General features: G+C 42.4%; 1 pseudogene across 1 annotated transcript in view; it reads right to left on the reverse strand.

Annotated features, from left to right (window-relative positions):
- Positions 1–9,290, reverse strand: part of LOC308634078 (signal peptidase complex subunit 2-like) — a 62,853-nt pseudogene extending 53,563 nt beyond the window's left edge. Inside the window, exon 1 of the transcript in view lies at positions 9,069–9,290. The product of the transcript in view is annotated as a signal peptidase complex subunit 2-like (transcript). The remainder of the gene's footprint in view (positions 1–9,068) is intronic.
- Positions 9,291–18,081: the final 8,791 nt, after the last annotated feature.

Below are 18,081 nucleotides of genomic sequence, written 5' to 3' on the forward strand. Positions count from 1 at the left end.
CAATATGGATTTAAAATGTTAATAGAAATTTTCTTTGGATTGAGATATTTAGAAACATTATTTCTCTTTTTCAATTTGTATTTCTTCAATTTTCCATGGTAGGTACAGTAGTCATCTAGGACTACCATAATTAAATAGCACAGTCTGGGCAGTTAGAAAACAGAAATTTATGTTCTCACAGTTCTGGAGGTTGCAAGTCTAAGATCCAGGTATCAGCAAGGTTGGTTTCTCCTGAGGCCTCTCTCCTTAGCTTGCAACTGGCATCTACCCTATGTCTTCACATTGTCCTTCACATGGTCTTTTCATGTACATACTCATTCCTGGTGTTTCTCTGTGTTCAAATTTCCTCTTTTTATAAGGACATGGGTCATATTGGATTAGGGCCCACCATACGTACCTCATTTTAACTTAATTTCCTCTTTAAGACTCCTGTCTTTCTTCTTTAAAGACTATGCTTCCAAACATAGTTTCATCATCATGACTTTGAAGAGAGGGTACAATTCATCACAGTGGGCATATGTCAATTCCATACAGCAGTCCTCTGTTCTCCTCAATTTTACTTTGTGGTTTTGTTACCTGCTATCATTGAAGAGCCAAAAATATTAAATGAAAATTCTGAGAAATAATTTATACATTTAAAAAACTTTTACTACAGTATATTGCTATAATTTGTTCTATTTTAGGCATTGTTAATCTCTTACTGTGTCTTTGTCATAGATACACATGTACAGGGAAAAAAAAACAGTACATAGAGGGTTCAGTACTATCTGTAGATTCAGGAATCCACTGGGGGTCTTGGAACATACACTGTGGATAAGTCAGATTACTGTAATCTGAAAAAAAAAATGTTCAAAACGAAAGAAGAAGAAAGAGAACAGGGGATCAGGTTGGAGCCTTCCTGATATCAGCACCCATGCCCTTCTCCCATTGCAGAACTGCAGGCCCTGGAGTCAGGAATGCTAATCATGGCACATGCTGTGCCTGAGCAATGGAAGCAGGTGCATGGCTCATGCCATGCTGTGGTGTGCAGCAGCCATTGCTAACACCCCTATGCACCACTGGCATGAGTCTGGTAGCCTGTGCCAGGAAGGCATCTGTCCAGAGTTCTGACCATGCTTTGAACCTTTTCCCAGAGAAGCCTTGGCATCTCAGAGAATTCCTGAGGCATTCTTCAGAGCAATCCAATTCTGAGAGGTCCAGTTCTTTAGAAATGTATGTATTCACAAGGCTGTGGTCCTAATTAGAATAACATTTCATGCTTATATGATTATGTCAAAATGGACTCTACTATCATGTATAACTTAAAAGAACCAATAATAAATGTATATATTCAGGTAAAATCCTCCAGATGAGGCAAATGTGCTTTTAGTTCATCCCAAATAGCTCTTTTATTTCTGTGCCACATTACACACGTATGCAGTAAGATTCCTTACTGAAATGTTCTGGACATGGGCTCTGCTAATATTGTAAGTTTTGCTAAAGCAGTTTATCTCCCTTGGAGTCATTATGAAGTCCATCAGCTCTGGGGATGCTCTGGGCCTGGAGGGATAGTGGGAGGCCACTCTATGATGTTCACACCACAACCTGACTTTTGGTCAGGAAAGAAAGCCAGGGCTCTGCATCTTTCTGGGGTTCTTTTGGGATTTCTGATGCTGGATAAAAACAAGGCCACTCAGCTGTACTGGAAATAAAAAGAATAAGTGATGCAGAGATCAGGATTAACATGAAGGAACATATCCAGAAGCATTATTCTTGAGCTTCTCAGTGGCATGGTGGTGTTTGCATAGCCCCTGATGTAATAAATAGAATCATGACATTTTGACCATATGCTATGGGTCACTGTGTTTATATCATGGCCCAAGAGACTCTGAGTTCCTGATGTGGAGGACAATCTGTGTAGCACAGGACCCAGCATAGTGCTTCCCTCATGTTTTGAGCTCAGAAAAGTCCATTGGATGAAAAAAAATGAGCCCATGCATAACAACATAAATAAATAAATAGAGGTATTTTAAAATGCAAATCAATTATTATCATTCATGTTATTATTTGAGCTTACCTCACCCTGTATTCATCTGGCTACTTTTTTCTTCAGCAGAAGATGCCTAATTGCTGGAAACTATGTTACTCAGCACCTTGCCAGCCATAGTGACAGACATACCCTCAGGCTGGGGCCCTGGCTCTGTTCCCTGGAATTGTGTGGGCTCAGTAGTTCTGATTCACCAGAGCTGGTTCATTGACTTGTCCTTCTTGACTTGAAATTGTGCCTGACCTAATAATGGACCTAACAGCCCATTATTCTTAGAGTTAAGACCCTGTGGGTATGATCTGAGGAGCTGTGGTGTTCATCATGATTCTAGGAATCTGTTACTATGTGCTCATTTACATTTGATCAAAAAGAATAGCCCATAGATCCCTCACAGCCACCTGCTTCCCACTGCCCTGGACCTAATTAATCTCCCTGAGTCAGAAATCTGTTGGTTCTGAGCCAATTGCAGAGGAGAGTGATGCCAAGTCATTCAACCATACAGAACTGAGAGCTAGCGGCCAGCATAAAGGTATCCAGGCTTGGACAATGAAAAGAGGAAGAAAAGCAGAGTACCTGGAATGTTCCTAGACTCTGGGGTAAATTAGCAAGTATCAAATGGGTGATCCTGGAGAGAAGAACCAACCTAAGATTTTTAATTGCCCAAATAAGGAAATAAAAATGTCTACACCAAAGGTGGCCAAGACAATGTCAATGTTTAAGGCAGGATTTCAGAGCAATATTTGGAGATGCTACAAAGTGGGGACATGTTGCTATAGTGGTGCTCAGAGTTCTTATCTGAAGGCACATGGATCCTTCCAGATCACAGAAATATGCCTATACTGTAGTCACTTAAAAATCCTTGCTAACACAGCACATCAAGAGGAACATGGCATTAGAAAATGTACCAGGACAAACCATCTATTGTGTGACACACATGCTACTTGGCATATCTCCAGCTTTCTACATCTACCATCAAATGAATTGAAAATTGAGACATAGAGGTGTTTCAAATAACCCACATTTCTCTTTTCTGCTCCACCCCCACCTCCCGACTCCTGTAAAAGCCATAGCCCAGGTGCCCCTGTGCTGTGAGGGCAGGGGTATTTCTGAGGAGGTGGTAGAAGGGAACTAATAGGATTATGCGCCAGAATGGTTGTCTGCCAAGAGCAATTCACTGTGAGAGAAGTGCTCCCACCGCCCTCACCATTTGCACAAGCGTTTTCCAAAGGTGGTGAAATGGTTTTAATAAGTTATGTGTAATCAAGTATGATTAAATAAGTTATGCCAATCAGGGGCTCTGCTTGGGTGGGCCTCAAATCAGCCCCATTTGGGGGTTCAGCCTAGGCAATGTTAAGATGCATCCCATCAGAAATATCATGTGCCCTTTGGCACTGTCTTCACCCCAGGTTGTTGAATCTTCATGAGTCTTGGTTCCTCATATGTGAAATGAGAATAACAGAGTAATTGTCCGAGGAGCTAACAGGTGCAAGTCCCTCGTCTTGTCATATACAGGGCACCAGCTCAGGTTAGCTGTTACTGTCATTGCTATTATTGCTGTCATTAGGTTGTCACTTTTTGAACAGGGTAATAATCCAAAGTATCACATGCCTAAGTTAAATATATTGAGTGATGAATATTTGGAATAAAACAAAAACAAGTATAACAGTTCTCCAATTAGTAGGATTTCAGTCCCCAAAAAGAGAAAATGAATCCTAGTGGGAAATAAAAAAATAAAGAAAGGAGTGCTGAATGCTGAATATAAAGAGACCCAGGTCTAAAATAATCTTTTCTAAACTTCGTCAGTGTAAATCCAGTCCATATATAATTGTATTTCTGGGTTAGTCAAGGTTTTACTGCAAATCCAGTAAAGGGATTCAAAAGCAACCGCCAAGAATATTAAGAAAAAGAACATATTGCATTTTATTATCAGTAAATGAGAACATTTTACTTCAGGGAGTTAGTAATGATGAAATTTCTCCCTTTGCCCATTTAAAGTAACTTAAGTTCAAATACACACATCAAAGAAGCATGAGAAAGAGATAATGCTTATGAGAGTTGTGTGATGGGATGTGACATGAAAGGTACCTGCACGGGTCATTTCTTCCCCAGCAGCAGTGCCCACAGGACCTCGCTCTATAAGATGCCAGGAGGAAGGTCACTCTTGAGGAGTTGCTATGCCTCTGGGAGGACAGAGCAGAACAGTCACCCTCCTTCCCTGTGGACAGAAGCATGGGGTATAAATATGTTTCACCCACGTGGTCTCAGTCCATCCTACTTCACCTCATTTTACACCAAAGAAGGAAGTTGCATGAGGCAGCCTTGGCTTCATGAGATCAGGCAACTTGTGCAGGAAGGCAGAGAAGTCACCAGTGGAAGTTGGCCTTGGTACCTTCTGGTCTGTCCAACGGACACATCGACATTGGATTTGCACTACTAGCAAGAGGTATGAGCTAGGTTGTATTCATCAGCACTAGTAAAGAGGCCAGCAAGAGGTGGGATGGCAGGGGAAAGTTGAAGAATGGAAGAAGAAAAGTAAATGGAAGTGCCAAGAAACTAATAATGTCACTTTACCAAGTGCAGTGTTAAGAGCAAGTTAATGGAACAAAAATAAAAGAATGAGCATATTATTTAAAATTACATTGTTACCAACAGAGGGGCTAGAAATAATCTAATTCTCAAACATTTCAAAGTACAGAGAAAGAGTTTTGGTTGTAAGGAATCAAATCTCCTACCTCAGTGACAGCGTGTAAATAAATGGATCTGTAGAGATAAAACATATTATCGGTTATGAAAGTATCCTTCAGAAAGAGTGAAAAATCTCTGTACAGATGCTCTTTGACCTCTGATGGGATTCTCCAAAATAAATCCTTGTAAACTTAAAGTATCATAAATTAAAAATGCATTTAATGTTTCTACTTATAGAACACCCCAGTTTAGCAACCCAACAGTGTTGGATGTTCATCCCAGGATTATGTGGCTGTTGGGAGATGTGGTCACTGCTGCCACCCACTATTGAGAGAAGATTGTATCACATATTACTGGCCTGCAAAAAGAGAGACATTCAATTATTGAAGTACAGTTTCTACTAAATGTGTATCACTTTCACACCATGGTGCAGTTGAAAAATCCTTGAGCCAAACCAGATTAAAACAGGGCCCAACTATAGTGTGGTTATGGGCTATGGGAGCATCTAGGAATATGCATTCTAAGCCTGTCTTAATATTTGATTTGTTATAATGACCGTGCTTTATGTTATTTTACAAAAGGGACATAGGACCAAATTGCTGTGTTTTTAGTCCAGAGGTACTTGCTGTCTTCTCATGAAGAACATTTAAAAGAGAAATACCCACAAAAATTATAAATAGCATGCTTGTCATTCTGAATGTCAATTGTTTGTGGACTTTGGTTTTAAAATACAGTCTTCGTTATTATTTAGGCTTGGAGGAGGCAAGGGATCAGGACACAACTGCCATTGGAAAGTCAATTTGTGGTTCAGAGATCCCAAGAGGAGAGGGCCCACGATGCCAAGGGGGGCTGCATGAGGAAGACTCAGGGTTAGATAGAAGGCAAGGAAGGAAACTAAGAGCATTTTCTGTGCTTTCTTTGGAAAAGAATAGAAAAGGCAGAGTAGGCAGGTTCAGGATTGGCTAGTTTGATGATTTCGGAGGACTCTGTGGCACAGGCTGTTCCAGCTGGTTTGTCTGCACTTCAAAGGTGCATTGGCAGGTGAGTGGTTCTAACAGTGGGAAGCGCAGTCCCTCCAAGATCAGCAAGACCTCAGGATATCAGAGCATCAGAACACAGAAAAGTAAACACATATTTAAAAACACCTTTGGAAATAGTTTGTCCTGTTAAAACACACCCAGTGTCCGTTGCCTAACATCAGCAAAATAACATTAAAAAGAAAGAAGTGATTGCTAGATACTGTCAACCCGAGCAGTGGTCATGGACCATTAGCCCATTTGTTGTCAGCTGAGCATTTCCTGTCATCCCCTCATCTGCCTCTGAGCTAGAAGAACATGTCTGGCCCATCCATGAGTAGCCCATCCTCCAGAGTGTAACTCTGCTGGTCCTAAAGCCTTGCACAGATAGCAACCATCTGGCTTGGATTCGGCCAGCCTAGACAAGAGAAATGCCAATCCTGTCCACAGGAGCATGAGACATCTCAGATCACATTAACAATTAATGCTTTCTCTTTTCTCTTTCTTTTGTTTTTCTTTTTTCTTTTCTTTTTCTTTCTTTTTTTTTTTTTTGTGTGAGTGTTGGGTATGGAACCTAAAGCCTTGCACAAGCTAAGCACATACTCTACCACTAAGTTACAACCTAAATCCCAATTTTTTTGTATTTTTTATTACCATACTCTAACTTCCATTCCAGAGCCATCTCCTAGCTCTGTCACAAATGGGGGATATCATCTGTATCTCTGAGCAGTTGTCCCCACTAAGCTTCTGTAGTCTGTCTGAACTTTGATCGCTGTCACTTCAATGTTAATAATAGTTTCCATCAAACTCCTGTCCATATGGTAATTAGAAAAAGCTTGAAGACTGGATATAGAGAGCAAAGGTCTCAACACCAGCAAAGGGAAACTAAGTGACAGCCTTTGTTTGGGACCTAGCTAGCTTAGTTAAATTTTCATAACAAAAATAATATGCTGTTGAAAAAAAAAATCTGGGACATATCAGCCTTTTTCACTTTTCCCAGTGAATGGTTGGCAAAAATCTTGCAAGTTGTTTACTTAATAATTTATTTAAAAGTATAGTTTTGCAACTGTGTGATTTGTTTGCTTTTTCCCCCCACTCTGAGAATCAAGTGTTATAATCAAGCATTGCTTGTTATGATGGAAGCCGTGTGGACGATTTGGACTTTGAGTGATGTCCACCCCCTGGCCTGCAGACAATTGCCTTGCAGGACTGCTCTGGCTCCCTTCTTTACCCTGCCTCTCGCCTTTGGCCTACTCTCTGGTTTACACAGCTCTGCCAGCGGGAAGGGGAACCACTGGACATAAACAATCGCACTAATCCAGGTACAAATGAGTTTTGTGTTGCTGCTCATTTGGGGGCTGCTGGCTTCCTAGGAAAAGTGAAATAAAGTGAGTTTATAACAAGCAGTCTTATGAACCGTGTTCTCTTTTAATCATAAACAGACAATTTATCCACTGGGAACATCACATGACTCAAAGAATCAGAGCCTTTAGAAGAGTGATTCATCTGGTTTCATATTAGAGAAAGAGAGGGAGAGAGGAGGGGAGGTAATGGGAGGGGGTCCAGAAAATAAAAATACTAGAGTTCTCCAGAGAATCAAAATCAGCAGTGTGTGTGTGTGTGTGTGTGTGTGTGTGTGTGTGTGTGTGTGTGTTTGTGTATGATTATATATAGATATAGATAGATATATAAGAGGAAATTTATTATGGCAATCGGTTTTCTTGATTATGGAGACTGAACAAATTTAGGACATGCTAGCTTGCAAGCTAGAGAACCAGGAGAGTGGGAAGTGTAATTCAGTCCAAGTCCAAAGAACAGAAAAACAGTGTTGGGTTGGGGGGATCAACTGGCATATGTCCAAGATTCTGAAAGTCCTTGAACCAGGAACTCTGATGTTTGAAGACATAGATGCCCTAGCTCCAAAATGGAGAGAGATTTTGTCTTTCTTCTTCCATTATGTTCTACCTGGGCCTTTAGTGTATTGGAAGATGCTCACCGTGATGGTGGGGTCCTGACTTCTTTACTCAGTCCACTGATTCAAATGCCAATTTCTTCTGGAAACACCTCATAGGCAAACTCAAATAATGTTTTACCAGCAATATGGTTATTGCTTAACTCAGTCAATTTGACATCTAAATTAATCAGAGTCAAATATCTATCTATTGAGAGGTGGAGAGAAAGAGAGTGCCCCCAAGACGCCCTAAGCAGGTAATAATGCACTTAGGGGATTTTCATGTGTTCTACCTTCCCATCAGCTCCTGATCCCAGGAGAAGCCACCTGGACTGGCTTTGCTTGTGTGAACTAATCACTGATGATTCTGAACAACAGAGAAAACTCCCCTGGTTACTCCATCCACAGATGTAAGCCTGGAGCTGGCTGTGCACTTTCATAAGCTGGATCTCTCACAGATTGGCAGGTCACAGAAATGCTGTCATTGCTGATCAGTGGGGATATGATGGAGGAGGGTGAATAGAGAGACAGAGGGGGAATGTCCAGGTTTCAAAATTCTGAACCATGCCCAGACATCTCTGTAAAAGGCTGGCTGCCTCCTGTGACAGAGAGAGAGAGAGCAGAGACTTGGCCCTTTGGCTGTGGGCATCAGTTTGTCTTATCCCTCTTTCTCCTGAGGGGAAGGCAGTTGAGATTGTTGAATTTGCTAGGCTGGTAGGGAGCAGCCTAACAGAGCAACCCATTTGTAATGCAACAGAGCTTACCCTACGGAAACCTGTAGGGAAATTTCCACCTTATTATGTAAAAAGGTAAAAAGCCATTATAGGTATGGAGATTTGGCATGAAAAATAGGACTTTTTGTGTTTGTTTTGTTTTATATCCAGGGCTGGTTGGGTTTCATATCATCACCAGCTGAAGCACACAGAGCCCTTGGATGGCTCATTTCTGAGCAGCTGATCCCCAAGGGTCAGGCAGAAAAAGGGCCCTCTGCTCTGTCTATCTCTTGGCTTCACATTGGTAGTCTCTTGTAAGATGAGAAGTGAGCAGATGTGCACAGACCCCAAACAAGAGGTCAGGAGAACAGGTTTGGTCGAGGGAGGAACCATCATGAAGGTGTCAGGGAAAACTCTAAGCACCAAGTGGGAATGTGAGAAATGCCAGCGCTGTGGTCTAGCCAGTGTTCCTGACAGAGGAAGGGGCAGGGATGGGCTGCATTTGAATGGCCATTGTGCCCTCTGTAGGGGACCCTTCCCTAGGTAAAGTCCACAGCCTCTCTCATCCGGCCTGCCTCACTCGGCTCCACTGCCAGCCACCTGCAAGGCTTTGCATTTGTACTGATAACCTATGGTTCTCAGTTCAGGCAAACATCTTGCTTCTCCCCACACCTTGCCCGCTTTCTCAGGTTTCTATCAGGCCCCACCACCAAGCCCGTGCCATCTGCTTCGACTGCAAGTCCTCTGCCAGCACTAGCAAGTCGCCCAGGCAGGCGCCGGCGCCCATCGGTGAGAGCGCCCTCTGCTGGATCTATTAGGACTGGCAGGATAGCCGCGTCTCTAGGCTCAACCCGTGGCAGGATGCTACCAGCGAAACCGCCCACCCACTCATGAATCATCTTATGCCATCCGTGGAAAGTAGCTATTCAGGCTCTGCTGGAATATTTGCAGTGACGGAGCTTATTAGCAGTCCATTCCGTTGTTGTCAACACTTAACACTAAAAATGGCTTTCTTATGCAGGTTCTTGGTCTCCTACTCCACATCTCCTATCTCTGCCCTTTCAGATCACCCTGAGCAAGGACTGCTCTACTTTTCGTGACAACCCTCTGCTATTTGTTTGTGGCATCATCTTCCCACTTCTTATGCACTCTGAGTTTATGTTCAAATTTAATCCCCTTTATATATACTACTAATTAGTCCCGTCAATTCATACAGTCAGCAAACATTTAATTCTCACTATGTGCCAGGCACGTGCTATTACTGTTTGTTCAATAAGAGTATATCTTCATGATTTGTGCATTAAATTTTATCCTGTTTTATTAATTCCATAATTTTATCATGTCCATAATTCTTATCCACATTCCTAATCCAAAAATCCTAAATCCCAAATGCTCCAAGATTCAAACTTAATTTTGTAGCAGTTTGGATTTTTGGACTTTGGAATATTTTGGATTTCAGACTGTCAGAGAAGAGATGTTCAACCTGTAAAGTCTCTTTAGATATTCAAAAATCTGAAACACTTCTTGTCCCCAGCATTTGGATAAGGATCATTGTACGTAGATTATTTGTAGATCAAATGTGTTGATCTCAATTCGTAGGTAAATCAAAATCATGTTTTTATATAACCAATATATCTCCAAGAGCTTGCAGATCAATTTAACTGTAGTGTTGTTTTGCAAAAAAAATTATATCCTATTGCTTCTGAACACCACAGCCCATCTTAACATTCATTTAAAGAAGTGGAGGAGAACCTATAGAGCTCCCTGGGGTCTCTTCTTTGTGAAAGATTGTTCAACCAACTGCTAAGTCTTTTAGAAATTACCCAAGAGGATTTTGCCCCATCATCTTTAGATTGATCAAAAAGCTTTCACCTTGTCACATGTGAAGAAATCCAAAAACACCGAGGCCATCATATTCCCCTGATGTGCAGACTGGTAAGTCCGTTAGCATTCTCCTTGCCTTGCTGTGTGGTTTTGACATGACACCCTTCATTGCTCCTTGTAGTCTCTAAACCTGTTGCTGGCTGGGCTGGACATTGAGGTCCCATTGCTACACGCAGAGTCATTCTCCATTCTAGCTCAAAAAGTCTGTTCCACACTCCTGATTCAGGCAGGAGATTGGGGCTCCAGCATTGTCCTTGAGCATCCCCCTGGGAGGTGGACACTTTGTTTCTCTCCTGGGCTCAGCAGTGCCTTGTCTTGGCTGAAATGCCTCAAGTCATGGGATTTCCCCTGTGTCCCTGGGGAAGCTACTTTAGTCTAATAATAGATGGCATTCTTAACAAGGAACTTCCTATTAATTAATCATAAATTATCTTGCACTGATTTTACGCTCTTGTTCTTGCACCTTTTGTTTTTCATATAACTAATCCCCAGTTCTTCAGGCTGTGCCTGAACATGTGTGTTATGTGAACAATATGTAGAACAAGGGTCCTGTGCAAATATATGTTATGTCCATGTGGAAGTCATAGCAATTTCATCACACTTTAAAATATACTAAAGTGATGACTGAGGCCTAGATGTATCCTTGGGGAGGTGGAGGAGTGTGTGGGAGCGAGAGGTTGGAGAGATGTGTCTACTCCCTCCTGCTCTCTGGGCCTCCTTATGTAATGACACTGGGACGGTATTTATCCAACTCTTCCCCAACATACGGGGCTCATCACTCACACCAGAGACACATTTCCTCTGAGACCTGGAGTGGATGTTTATAGTAATATTTCAGGTTGAGTATCCTTTATTTAAAATGCTTGAGATCAGAAGTGTTTCAGATTTGGGACTTTTTCAGCTTTTAGAATACATGGGGATGGGACTCAAGTCTAAGGTAATTTTACACAATACTTTTAGTGCATCTGTATTTTTAACTATGACCTATCACGTGAGGTCAGGTATGGAATTTTCCATTTGTGGTGACAAAAAAAGAAATTTGGATTTTATAGCATTTAAGAGATCAGATCTTTGGATTAGAGATGCTGACCTGTACTATTCTACTGCTAATAACAGTAATTAATATTTGTTGAATATGCATCTGTGACTTTGGATTTGGCAGTTTGCTTAATTCTTCAAAACAAACCTATGAGGTAGATACATAATTCTCATTTAGTGCTGAGGAAGATTGAAGCCTGGTGTGCTTAAGTCACTTTCTCACATGAACAGTCCATTATGTGGCAGCCAGAAAGCCAGGTCTCTCTGAATCTATTATATTCTCCTGCCAGGGGCTGCCACATGGGGTGTCCACCTGAGTGGACAAATGGAACCTAGGACTGTGCAGTCCAGTGTCCAATATGGGAGCCACTAACCATATGTGCCTGCTAAGCACTTGTAATTGGTCAGTGTGAATTTAGAGGTGTTGTGTGAAATAGACACTGAATTTTACATAAATGTAAAATACCTCATTAATAATTTTTTTATATTTATACCATGTTGAAATGACATTTTTGATATGTCAAACTGAGTTGTATATATTTTGAACATTAATTTTGCCTTTAAAAAATTCTTCTTGATGTGTTTACTAGAAAACAGAAGTGGCTCTCATTTATGGCACAGGCTCTATGTCCATCAGACTGTGCTAATTGAGAGCATGCATTTAGATGTGATCTCCATATTGTTGTTTAGCTTTTCAAAGAAGGAAAAGAGGGCAGAAATACCAAAAGAAAAGAAAAATTTCCATCTGTGATAAATCAGAAGGGAACATTATCTAGGTAACTTAGTTTCTCAAACCCTTGAATAGGGTGATTTTGCAAGCTACATTGCAGAGAAATGTGGGGGAAAATATGTGTTTTATTAACAGTAAAGGAGAGAGGGCTAGTAGTGTAGCTTACTGGTATAGTACTTACCTAGCATGCATGAAGCCTAGGGTTAACCTAGGCTTAACACACACACACACACACACACACACACACACACACGCATGCACATGCACATGCATACACACACACAATGAAGATGGGGGAAGAAGAAAAATCTTAAATTCATGCTAGCAAGATAGGAAAATTAAATAATTTAAAAACACAGCTCTGAGAACTGTTTCACATTTACTTTAGGAGTACACAGACTCTCATCCAGGGGACAGGAATTCTTCCTTCACATAGCTCTGAGCTACCTGGTTCCTGTAACCTCATCTAACACCAGGAGCCAAGCCCTTGGTCTGCAGGTTGACCTCCCACCTGAACTTTTCTACTAGGCAGCTAGTGGCTGCTTCATGACAACTCCACACTTCAACAACTTCCAAAGAACCCAAACATCATTAAGCCATTTAATAGCAATCAGGGCTTGCTGGTTGCTCAGATGTGGTCCCAGAATTTCCTGTCTAGCCAATAATGAAAAAGGAGTCAAGGTCTCTGAGGGGCCCGGCACAGGGCTGAGGGCACCAGCACAGTTCTATAACCCAGCACAGTTCCTGCTGAAGCCTTGGCAATGATCCCAGTACAGTGTCTGGAGAAAGCTATGAATGTTCTAGAAGTGGGAAGTCTATTAGAGAGACTGCCTGCTACTGTGTTTGCACAAAGCACCCTCTGGGCTGCTACACGAAATTCAATGAGTAGAACCACAGAGAATGGTCCTCACCTCGTGAAAACCACAGGGAGATAATCCTGGGGTGGGGGAATCCGGAGAAGCAGTGGGAAGTTTCCTGATTAATAATAATACTGAGGTGTGCGTGACTACAAGGAAATAGTATTTGTGGAAATAGCGCCCCATATAGAAAGGATGACAGGACAATCCAGAACAACTTGGCTTGGTTAGGGACCAACAAGGAAAATCATGAGTTTCCCAGAGCAATGCAGGGACCAGCTAAAGGAGGAACAGAGATATCCCTCTCAAGGTTGTATAGCTTTGAGAATGGATGTGAAGAGCAAGTGCTTTCTAGGTGTTGGCCCTGAGAGGGTGGCACTCAGCTGGCTTCCTTTAGTCTAAGCTCTAAACAGGAGGCTTATCAAGAATTACTTACATTCAGTTGTTTAATCCATAGAAAAACCTTGTGGTTCAAAATCATTATCCCATTTTCTAGATAGGAGAAATTGAGGCTCAGGTTCAAAGTCACACAGCAAGTAAGCACACACACTTAGCCTTATTCTACTCAGCCCCTAAACTCTGCTAAAAACAATTTCAAAATTTTTCAACATTAAAACAACTCTGGAAGTAGATGGATGAATCTGGTCAGAGTCTTGGCGCGGCCACTTATTAGCTGTTTGACTTGAAGCCAAGTACTTAATTTCTCTAGCTCTCAAGTTTCTTGGTTTTAAATTGGGGGCAATAATAGGACATATACATTTCTTATAAGGATGAAATGAGAAAATGCACATAAAATGTGCAGTAAAGTGCCTGACACAGGGTGAAGACAGTAAACACTGACAAATGCCTATGTGCACACGCTTGTGGGCCCGTGAGCAAGAACAACGAAGAGTCACTCATTTGACAAAACACTTCCATCCCCAGGTGCCTCCAGCAGACAGCTCTCCTCAAGGAGCTCATAATCTTAAAGGCAAGACAGAAAAAATAAAGTGCAGGGTGTAAATGGCATGAACAGAGGCCTGCCTAAGCAGGAAGAGGAAGTTTTGGACATAAGGGCTCCCTGGGAAGGTGACCAGTGGAGAGGAGTCTCCAGGAGTCAGTCTAAGTTTTTAGGCAGGAAATGCACCCCAGGAGCTACATGTCAGCCTGTGACCCCATTTGGGAAGTGTGAGCCATTCTCAGGATGCCTGGTGTGGAAGGAGGTTGTACAGTTTTGAGAGTACAGTACAGGGAAGAGCTGGGAGAGAACAGAGAAGGAGCAGAACAGCAGTAAGGAAGACAGTCATTTTCAAGCTGTGAAATGAGCAACAAAGAAGGTTTTGAATGGAAGGCTGACCGGGTTACATTTGGTCAGGAAAAATGTGATTTTTGCAATGAGGATTCACCCGGCCCACACGTGGGGTCCGTGTATACTCTGATTTTAGTTTTTTTCAATCATGGCACCCAAAAACCAGGGAGAGGTAACAAAGGGTCTATCTCTGAACGTCCTTTCACTAGAACCAGAGCATCATGGTGCCTTGCTGTCTTTTTCCCCCCACAAAGATGGGGCTCTTTTACCTCCCCCTACCCATCTACTTCTTATGTTTCCAAACACATTGCTGTAACCAATGGGGACCATTCCCTGTTGGTACTGGAATCCATCATGGATTCACTTCTGAGCACTACTCTGGAGATCTGTGTGGTGTTAGAGGGAGAGAGGAGAGTGAGCTCACACTGCTGGAAAAGAGGATCCCAGGAAGCCATGAGTTGAGAGGGATGCTGTTAGCTTTCCAAGGAAGCACCAGTTCAGGAAACAAGGATTACAGAGGCACCCAAGAGGCTCTCAGACAGGTTCCTCCCTGATTTAGATCCCCTGGATCCCTTAATGTCTGTGCTGGCCATAATGAACTGGGAGGTGACTTCTTCTTAGGAGTGGAAGAAGGACATGACTACTAGCAGGCTCTTTGCTTTCACTTCCATTTCTCAGTTGAAGAGACTTGGGCTCAAGGAAGTTCTGTTTTGCTCAAGATGACCCAGTTTACAAGGGACACAAGTAGGGTTCATATTCAATTTTTGCTGCCTTAGAGTCACAGCAAAATTCAGCATTTCTTTCATAAAACATTCATCCATAAAACAATCAGTATCAGTTTTCCAAGCTTCCTCAACTTATTTTGAATCACTTCTCTATCCACACTGCTTTGGGATGCAAAAGAAAGGAGATAGGTTTCACCTGTTCCTCACACTGCCTCCCCATTACCTTCCTCCTATAAAGAGATAATTGTCTTAAACCTGCTCCTAGCCAGTCACTTGGCAGCTGCTCTTGCTACAGCCCTAGCCCCAGCCACCACCAGCACTGGCTCCTCCCACCATCCTTGGCCCCTCCCACCAGCACTGGCTCCTCCCACCATCCTTGGCCCCTCCCACCAGCACTGGCTCCTCCCACCATCCTTGGCCCCTCCCACCAGCACTGGCTCCTCCCACCATCCTTGGCCCCTCCCACCAGCACTGGCTCCTCCCACCATCCTTGGCCCCTCCCACCAGCACTGGCTCCTCCTATCAGCATCAGCTTCTCCCACAAGGGCCAACCCTTCTTACCTGCCTTGTTCCTTATCAGTATGGTCTCTGCTCAGTGGCATTAGACCCTTCCACAAGCATTGTCATCACCCACTGGCACTGCCCCTCCTGCTTGCCCTGACCGTGTGTACCAGTACTGGCCCTTCCCATCAGCCCTGGCTCCTCTATGGACTTCCATGGCCTCTGACCTCTTCTTTGAACGTTGTTCTCTGAAACCATGACCATAAATGTGGGGGAGGTGGACACCTTCCCTCCCTTTGCTGTCTGACATCTGTGTCTGAGTACCACCTCAGACTACCACTCTAAAGGAAGCAGAGGTCTAGAAGGTTTAAAGGCTTGAAAGGATGGGCAGGAAAAAATGCCAGCAGCATATAGGAAACAATAACATTGAATGTTTGCCAACATGTTTTTCAAATAATTCAGCCACCCTGGGAGTTTCTCACTAAACACATTTAGATGGACCATGTAACTGTCCCTCCCTCCCTCCCTCCCTCTGGAACATACCATTTCATGCCTTCTCTGACCCCACATTCCTTTTTATTTATTAGATAACATGTTTTCACTATGTCTTCAGTTGTGTCTTTCCAAATATCATTTTGGGAGCTCCATTTTCCACAGTATAATGGCATAGATCACCCAAGTAACTCAGATGCCAGTCAACAAAATGAATTTGGAGTCGTTTTGTTGTTTTTACTCAATTATACACTCATAAAAACAAAACACTGCTTTACTGTCTCTGAGAAGGTGTAGAGTGAGAACACCATCCACAACCTGACCCATCATACATCCCTCTGGTGCCCTGGTCCCTAACTCTGACCTGAGGGGCATCATTGGCCCCTTCTTGGTGCCACCTGAAATAGCCAGAGAAAGCAAACTTTTCTATTCTCTGAAGTTTGGGGCTGTTACTTCGCCAAGATCTGTGGACACTGTACTTGTGGTCATTGGTTTAAGAAGTCCTCTGGCTCCATCTTTTAAATGAGGCAGCTGCAAGTGTTGTAATTACTGTGACATGCTCCAACAACTTCCAGATTTCCTCTTTAAAATATTTTTTCAATTATAACTTGAGTTTATCATTTCATCATCAAATCACTTAATAGAAAATGCTACATTTGGGTCCCATCATGGATAATCGCCCCCCCCCCCAGAAAGGGTTTTATTCCAGTAAAGACTGAGTTCAAGAAAGTCTCTGGCAAACTTAAGGCTCTTGAAATCCAACTGTCTTGGCAGGCAGAGCTGCATGAAGTCAACCTGGCCAGGAGGGAGTAGGCACCGGCTTTCCCTACTTCTCTATCCCTGTACCCTAAGCCAGGAGCCCTGTCACCCTGTGGAGAGGAAGAGCGCTTCCATTTTCAACCTGTGGCTTCACTGCACACTGCAGCAGACCATGCTGCACCTAGCCCTGGAATGGTAGGATCACAGGCTCTTTGTGGCTGCAGTTTGTATTGGCTTCCTCCCTGCAGCTGTGAAGGGAAGCAAACCTGTGGAGCCCTCTCCTCTATTTTTCCTATTGTTGTCTTATCATTATAATCACTTCTGCCCAGAGAACATAGCCCATTTTAGGCACACATTCTCTGATCTGATACCCTATTTCAGTTCATGGAGACATTGACACACATGCATTTTGTACCCAGAATATGAACATCAGAGACCTAGAGCACAGTTCTAGCTCCTTGTGCCATGCTGCAGAAGGCAAAATTGGCCCCTATGTGTTCGACATGGTGCATCTTTATCATGAACCACATCATCTGCAGATATGCACAGCACTCTAAAAGTTACCAACCATTTTCACATCTATTCTTTTTCTTTGCTATCCACATAACCTGTAAGCAGATGCAGTTTTCTTGTGTCCCAGAGGGGGGAAATGAATTCTAAAGCAGATAAAATGCCTTTTTCATAGAAAGAAAGTGCTGGGTTTTCTGACTTCTGGTATAAACTGTTTTAGCTATAACAGAATGTATCAAAGAGAATATATGTACATATTATTCCATTAAATCACAGGATATCATTAGTTAGGCTTAAATATATCATACATAATGGGGAAAGTTGTTGTCTGGAACTTTGATTATACCAACATAGCTTTGAACAGAGTTTGAGGTGTGAGAGGTCTAGCAAATAAAACTAACTGGTACTGAGAACCACACAAAGAGTTTATGCAACTCGATAAGAGGCATCTACAAAAGACTCACAGGATAATCATACTGGATGTGTTTTCGCTATAATCAGTTACAATGCCAGGATGTCTGCACTCATCATTCCTATTCCCTAGAGATTCTATCAGGGTGGCAATTTAGCAATAATAGTTTCTTTTAACAAAAAGGACTCCACTCAGGTTGGAAAGGAGAATTAAAATTATATGTGTTTATATATATCATGATTATGTATTTAAAAAATACTGAGGAGCTTGCTAAAAATCTATTAAGACAATTATAAATGAATTGAGCAAGTTTTCTAGATATTAGTGTATACTAACTAGAATATCCACCATTACATTATAGTAAATAATTTCACTAAATCCTCTAAATCCTCTGTCCTCCTCTCTACTATCCCTAAGACCCCACTAATCTTCCCCCTGTTTCCATACTTTTGTCCTTAGGCTGTCATCTAGTTGTTCATCAAATCATATGCATT

Source organism: Spermophilus citellus (assembly GCF_964194105.1).
Source record: "Spermophilus citellus genome assembly, chromosome: 15".
NCBI lineage: Eukaryota > Metazoa > Chordata > Mammalia > Rodentia > Sciuridae > Spermophilus > Spermophilus citellus.